An 8,069-nucleotide genomic window follows, 5' to 3' on the forward strand; every position below is an offset into this window, starting at 1 on the left:
ACTAGTTAACATGTGCTCTGATGTGCGGAAAGTGGGAGGGGAGGGCACTTAGCTACACCAGCCAATAGTAGTAATGATGACTGGGGGGAACCTCTGTTCCCCCATCTATTTTGGTCATATTTACTTACACATTGGGCTCCTCAGAGGCGTCAAAAAACAAACAAAATCATTCATTAAACAAATAAACAACTATCAAAACAAGTGCATAGTTACGATAATGAACACCCGACATTACAAAACAATCAAACACCCAAACAATTGTTATTTTTCTTTATAGACAAAACACCAAAAAGATATTTTCCCAAATGTTTAGTTTTTATGCAGCAATACCTTTCGTCTTCCTTCGCCATTTCCATCATGACGATATCACAAGTTACTGTCAGTAATACAATGCTTTGCTTTCCAATAAATAAAACCTTACTGCAAGCAAGCAAGCAAGATAGAAACAAACAACGAGCAAACAGGAGGGGAGCTAACAGCGAGCAAACTAGTTACATTCTTTGGCAGATGAAAATAATAAATACATCGACCTTGTGACTAAAAGGATCAACTTCAAGCTTAAAGAAACTCTATGCTTCCAGCTTTATAATTTACTCACTAAAATCGATTTTCAAAATCAGAGTAGTTTTCCACACGCTTTATCTCTATAACGAAGTCGGTGACCCCCAATTTTTTTGCATTTCTGCCACAAGTAACTTATTATCTGACTGCAGTAAAAATTTTTAAAAAATCTATCGATTGGAAAATTTTCGCGGGAACGTCCTTAAATAACGCATTGCATATCACAGTATTTTCACGATCATGGCTGAAATTGTAACTGCCGAAGAGGAAAATGTAGGCTTTAGCTTGCAGGGAAGTCAAATGCTTTCCTCAAAACAGCGAAAAGGAAAACCTTGCACAAAATTGCGCCACTGGGCTGTTCAGTAAATAAGTGGTGGGACAAGGAAGTAACAGAGCTCATTAAGTAGAGATCACGCATAGTTCCTTTTACATGTATAATATGCCAAAACACGTATTTGTCAGTTTAGTCAAGTGTTTTATCCACACACTTGGGAAATTAAAAGATCGGAGTGATAGATATTTGATAACAATTTTTTGATAACCAATGTAACGCATGCAGCAAAGCATGCACTGGCAGGAACAACACCACACCGGAAACGCTTGCCTTCAGCGACCCCTTCCATGGAAACATTTTATAACGACTACAAGAACATACGACAAGTTAAATAAGTTGGACGCGTTTCTAGACGACTTAGCGGCACGCGTTCTAATTTGTAAAGAATAGATCGTTCTAAGAACAAAACAGGTTTCGATTGTTATAGTTACCAGTTGCTCCATTCAAGCGTTGCTTAGTTGTCGGAAACAAAGGATTACAGTAGCTGCTGGCTTAAGCGCGCTCAGATGTCTTATTCACAACCAGCACAAGTTAATAAACGTCACAAGAATTTGATCAGTAACAGTTAGAGCATTGATGCAATGCGTCAAGTTTGATGACATATCAGTCAAACCATGTTTATTCAACACACCCTCCTAAACAAAACTTACTTAAGGTCACTGCACTGTAACTAAAGCCTTTAAAGGCAAAATTTTTCGAAAACAAATTTCTTCACTCATTTGTAGAGCTAAAGCATTGACTCAAAGGCTTAGTTAAAAAATTAACGTAAAATTTAGAGGTTAAAAAGATCAGTAACGTTTGGATTAAGAGACTGTAAGAAAGGTGGTTACTGAGTTCGTTGTCAAGAAAGCAGACAACTTGGATAAAATCTGGTGAGAAAACCGGGTCGAAGAAAACGAGGAAAGACGAAGAATCTTCCATGAAAGTAAGATGGAGGAACAAACCGCAAGCGATAAAGGTTCATGGTTCGAACAAAACCTCCTGATCGATTTTAGTTTTCTGGTTCGCGGTCGGTTTCCGCCACTTTTGTCTCTTTCGCTGACCGGGCGCTCTCGGTTTTCCCTTGTCAGAAGCCTTTCTGTTGGATCTCAATTTTCCCGTAACTGCAAATCAATATGACTGCAAAATAGTTTTTCCCGCAAATTTCAATGGGTTATTTTTATTAGGTCTACTATACCTTTGGAAGTTCCAAGCTTGTGTTTCCTTGGGGGGGTGGCACGTCCGCGTTGACAACTTCTTTGATGCCGTGTGATAAGATTGCAAAACTTTAGGAGCCGAGAACTCGGGCTTCCCGCGAAGATCGAAGATTGAAGATCGACAAATATATATTATGTTCGCGTATTTAGTTAATTTAGTATAAGTCTGCTAGTGTTCATCATGAATGCCGTTCTCTGATTGGCTACGCTACTCACTACCTATTCTGTTGTAGATAATGAGTAGCCTATAACTTAACAAAGTGACGGCCGCTTCTTGGGGTCTTCGAAGTGTCTGTGAAGAGGATTCGGATAAAGTTTTGAACGACTATATAAGATTTATACGAAAACAATTAGATTGTTGACTAGCGATTGCTATGCGTGATAGTTGACGAGGACAAAATCAAGTGATAGAAACCTCGAGCCTCTAATCTATTGCTTTTTAAAAAATTGATTTTCTGCGTTACCAAGAGGAATATCGAAAAAACTTCACACACTTCTGCTGATTGACATGCTGCAAATTGTTTGGTCGTACGTGCGAAAACGAAGGCAGGTGATTCAGTACAGCAAACATTGTCAGTTTTGCGTTTGAAGGCTTGCGTGCGCTAACAAATAGATCAAATCTTAAAAATAATTATTTCTCCTGATTCCACGCTTCATTAGCTTTATGCACGGTTTTTTTTCTACTGTTCTATCAGGTTTTGTCAAAAGTGACACGAGGACGAAAAGTGTCAGTTCTGACAGACACCTGCAGTTTATTGCGCTCTCTGAGGAGCTCACGGTTCTCTCCTGCATCACGCTATTTTCCTAAAAAAAAGTAAGTTAAGTTAGCCAAGTTAGGTTTAGTGATACGTTTTGTTGCTATTGATCATTAAATAGTTTAATGTTTTTCTTTTTGGTGTGAATTTGTTTTATAGCAATACCATTCGCTGTAAGGACTTCAAGTCCGGTAAGTTGAAATCTTTCTTTAAGTAATTTTGTTGTTTGTTTTCCTAAAAATACACTGTTTTACAAATTCTAACGTAAGGTTTAAATTGTTCTGTGAGGCACCTTTTCAGGAACAATGAAATCGAGTGTACATTTATATATTCTAATCCCGGCATATACAGCAAACACATTGGGGGGAAGACAACGCGAGAATCTGAGCTGAAATAATGATAGTTTAATTCATTATATCCGACAGGTTTTCGTATAGATACGATTTCACCCGCATTTCACCCCTGCTCACCATAGGGTCTCCAGTAGCTAAGTGGTTGGAGCGTCCGGCTAGATCACGGAGGCTCGTAGGTTCAAACCCCATCTGGAACTCGGATTTGTTTTCGAGTTGATGTTATTTCTACATTTAAAAGACGGTTTAATAATTATAAAAAAAACAGGTGTTAAAATACTAGCTTTTCCCGCTCTGGTAGAACTTGTCTAGATCGACGTCAGAAGCATATGCTTCTGTCGACATTTATCAAACTTACTATTCCATTTATGACACAACTGAAAAGCAGTTCATCTGAAAATAACAGTTTGGTTCCCAGAAATAAGTCAATGCATGCTAAAAATATTTGATTGTTTTTCTTTGCAGTTGCGTTTGCAGGACCATTCATCAGGAAGGACTTCCTGTCGACAAGGTAGGGTTGAAAAAACTTAAAATCTAATTTCCGATAGACCTTATCACGGTTTCGTAAGCCATCTTGATTGAGGTCTTGAAGGGTGGGCAATATGCGTTAGAAATTAGTGTTTTATGGAAATTCAATGGCAAATAATTTTCTTAAAAGTCGAATTCTGAACTTACGACTTACAAAGATAAGATTCTAGACAAAGGACGCTTAAACAGAGTTCAGATATTGAACACTCTCCTCTTTTGCACAGGTGAAAATGAGTTTCTTCGTAATACTGCTGACCATCAGGACCTATGTTTCAAGTTCATTTACTCCTGACAACAACCGCTCCTCCTTTCTTCACACTGTGGAAGACTATTATCTACAAGGTCACGTGAGCCATCGTCAGATAACTCCCAGTGTTTTGTCATGCGCACAACTCTGCCTGAGAAATCGTCCTCTATGCCACTCACTGAATTACGGCAAGGAAGGAAGCAAGATTTGTGAGTTGAACGATGAAGGAATAGACATTACCCAGACTGGTGTCACCTTCCTTGTTCCTAAGAGTGGATTCATCTTTGGTCAACCGCTAAATCTCACGGTTAGTAATAACAAGAAATCATAAATCACTAATGGAACAGACAGAGTACTGCTGACTACAAGCAAATGGTATAAATTGGATGCTAATCGTTCTGCGCTGCTGAGGTTGTTGTTGTACGTGCAGTGGAAGACTAGATAAAAGTGAATGTTAGGATGGTCAATTAAGATATATCTTTTTTTTTTTGAAACATTCTTCTTACATCATCTACAATTTATAGTCAGTTATCCATGCTTCATTCAGCATTAGTTGTGTTGTATCATTAGCTCTGTTCTTTTCTCTTACATTTGACGATATTTCAGAGAGTCAGAGGCCAAAATGAGCGAATTATTGAAACAAGGGTAGAAATTTTTCCTAATTCTTTCAAACAGAGCTCGAATTCCGGAAAACCGCTATCAGTTCAAAGTCATCTATGGTCAAATATTTTAGCGTTCATTGACAGTTATGACTAATTAGCTGAAGTAGTTAGTGACTCATTTTAAATCCCTTTTCTTGTTAGAATCAACACAACGAGTCTTCGAATACTGGAAATAAAGGTAAACCTCTTCCGTTCAGAAAGTACGGTTGTAATACTCTTAAACGTTTTACTGTACTCGTGAGATCAATTAACTCTTGATGTAATCTGCACAGGCGTAACAATGGGCTCATTAAAGATATACATGTCATTCTCACCAGTCAGTTGGAGCTAATATAACTACTATTAGCATTAGGTTGTTTATTCCTCGGTGGGGTGAATAAATCTCCTTTATGCTCTATGTTATTGCATCTATTTGTAACTCCTTTACCATACAATGCAGTGGCTGCGCGTGGTTTGCTGGGAAGAACTGACAAAAAACATCATTTGCCATTTTTTGGCCACCGAGGTGGCCGTTTATTTTTATAACAATAAACTTTTACTCTGAGAAACATTAAACAATCAAAATCATTCCCAGCAAAGGTGGGGGAGTACCCGCCCAAATATTCAAAAAATACCATTTTCCCTATCCCAAGGGAGGGTGGGTGGGAAATTACGAACTGCGTGTAAAGCACGAGTGTTTGGGAAAAGAGGACAGTAGCCTGGCCTCGTCTGCTTAAATATAGGATTTCCAAGGACCCGGATGTCCCCCCAACCCTTTGCTGGGAGACTGGCACTAACCAGATGCATGAAACCATTTTTTTATTGATTATTGACACGATTTTTATAGAAGAAACCTTTGTCTTCACAACCCTGAGTGCCAAAGGAGAAACTGGGCCGACAAACACATCCGGGTATGCAGGAAGGTAAAATAACACTAGACAATGGCATCCAAATTTGGACTGTTCCCGTGACTGAAATCTACGTCATTCAAGTGTTAGGTGCTTCAGGCGCTAATGGAACAGTGATAGGCGAAGATCCCGTATCCTGGAGACTCGGTGGCTTAGGAGCCGAGATAAAAGGAACTTTTGAACTTTATAAAGGAACCCAGCTTAAAATCCTTGTTGGTCAAGAGAGTGATCGTACTGAGAAATTCAGTGACGCCCGTGGAGGTGGGGGGAGGTAGAAGCTTTGTGGCTTTGTTAAATAACACTCCGCTAATCATTGCAGGAGGGGGAGGGGGTGGAAGCTCAGCGCGCAAACAATTTAAAGACGGTGACCCTGGTCAGGCAACAGAGAATGGCACCAGGTGTGGTGGGACGGAAGGGTCCAGTGGACAAGTCTGTGACGCTGATACGGGCAACATTGATTATGGCTTGTTGGCTGCGGGAGGAGCAGGACTAAAGGGGGATGGGAACGGGGACCTTCACCTGTGATTGCGCGGACGCCCTCAAGTTTTATTAATGGTGGAATTGGAGGAACATGCCTGGTATCCCAAGGGGGCTTTGGTGGGGGTGCATTCGCCTTTCTACTTGGTGGTGGTGGGGGTGGGTATTCCGGTGGGGGAGTTGTTGGGACTTCGTTGAGTGGGGTAGCAGGGGGAGGGGGATCATATAATAACAGAATAAATCAGCTGAACATGGCGGGTGTTAACAAAGGCCACGGGAAAGTTATAATCAAGTTTAAGCCTTGAGGCAATACTGCCACTGGATATGTTTATTTAGTTGTCATGTAATTCATGAACTCTAAGAGATGGATCATTATACTTTTGCGGGGAGTGGGCTGGGTGATTTGGTATAAACATGAGTTTTTATGTTTAACCCTTGCACGAACTAGGAGTCTTTTCCGCGGGAAATGTATGCATGATATTCTCTTCTCCCTGTAACATGCCTTTTGTCAAATAACTGAATGTGCGTGACATTTTTTTCGTCGTGGTACGAGTATGCTTGCAAGATTTGCTTTTCAAAATAAACCGACACGCGTCCCAGACCCCCTTAAAAGTCATATGGTCCACCCTTAACAAGGTGTGGCGCTAGCGCGCTCTGAATCAATGATAAAGAAAGCAGTTTGTAAAGAGACAACGTGCTACAAAGAAAAACATAGCTGGAATATATCCTGAATTATGACAACAGTGCCAAGTTTTCTTGTCTGTTGTAGTGTATTGATAACCATAGCAACAGGGTTAGGCTAATATGCTGTGATATTGTGACACTACTGCATGATATAAACTGCTATTTATATAAGTAGAAATAGAATTGTATTAGGTATAGATAATGCTGATATGATGAGTAAAGACTGGAGGATGGAACAATGAAAGGGAGTACTTGTCTGTCTTAATGGTGTAAATGATTTCACACATCTGTCCATAGGTTCAAGCACTGAATCTAGAAGAGATGGCAAATGCTAGATTGCCGTTGATTCTGTTCTCCGGAAGGGGGGACCCTAATGCCAAAAGGTCGGGGAAACTCGTCGGAAAAAGTTTAATTGCAACAACCTTAAGTAAAGGAGATCAATTTGGGTCAGTCAAAATGTAGTCATTTGCGCTGCAGTTGAACGTGCACTTAGGTACAGTTATGGTTGAATAAGACTCCTCCGCGCCCTGTGAGACCAACGAAAAAAGCGTTTTTACTATTTCTTGGCGGCTAAAAATAGCGGAATTTCGTCCTGAACACACTAAGTGAGACCAAAATCCGTGATTTATACCCTTAAAAGCGAGACGACGAGTATCCTCGACCTTTTCACATGGGATTCCCCCCCCCCCCCCTTACGGGTTCTATTCACTTTTCATCAAGTTGTAATAGGAAAAAAGCAATCTGCAAGGTTAAACTAATTACTGCCATCGGTACCAACAACCAACGGCAGAGAAAGAAAGGACAGCAGCTGTGTGTATTTAGGTAGAAAAAAAAGATTTAATTGTAGTTTCTCTCTAAAATATCAGTACTGTATGGCAAACTTGGTTATCCTGTCAGCGACATCTTTGTTCTACCTCGTCTCAATGATTCTAGTTCTTATCGGAACGTTATTAACACAAAATCGTTCAAATGGCATACATAGAAACCTAAAAAGGAGAGGTGAAAGATACTCGATAAACTTTAAAGCTTCAATGTAGTTGTTCAAAGGAAAAACAATGACAGTTTTCAGAATCAATACGATCGAATTTCAAATCACACAAACTCCTATGTATTGCTGGTTTTCAGTGTCACGCCATTCAAAATAGATCAAAATAAAAATCAAAAGCGTTCAATAGATAAAGTCCAGAATCTGGGAAATGAAAGAAGGTAAATATGCAAAGACTCTCGCCAAGTTTCTGGTCACAGCAATTTGTCTTATGCAAGATATGCGGAAGAATTTTTTACCCAAATTTATAAAGATTTATATGGAGACGCCATGCTGGTGCCCATCCGTATGGGTACCAACATGGCGGCCGGAAACCAACAGAAACATTTGTCACTGAGTTTTA

General features: G+C 39.9%; 1 pseudogene across 1 annotated transcript; it reads left to right on the top strand.

Annotated features, from left to right (window-relative positions):
- Window positions 1-3,012: 3,012 nt before the first annotated feature.
- On the top strand, window positions 3,013-7,338 carry LOC145463686 (uncharacterized; annotated as a pseudogene). The gene is made up of 5 exons (XR_014041352.1): window positions 3,013-3,037; window positions 3,662-3,707; window positions 3,949-4,278; window positions 4,775-4,811; window positions 5,460-7,338. The product of XR_014041352.1 is annotated as an uncharacterized LOC145463686 (transcript).
- Window positions 7,339-8,069: the final 731 nt, after the last annotated feature.

Source organism: Orbicella franksi, chromosome 12, assembly GCF_964199315.1.
Source record: "Orbicella franksi chromosome 12, jaOrbFran1.1, whole genome shotgun sequence".
In the NCBI taxonomy this organism is placed as follows: Eukaryota; Metazoa; Cnidaria; class Anthozoa; order Scleractinia; family Merulinidae; genus Orbicella; species Orbicella franksi.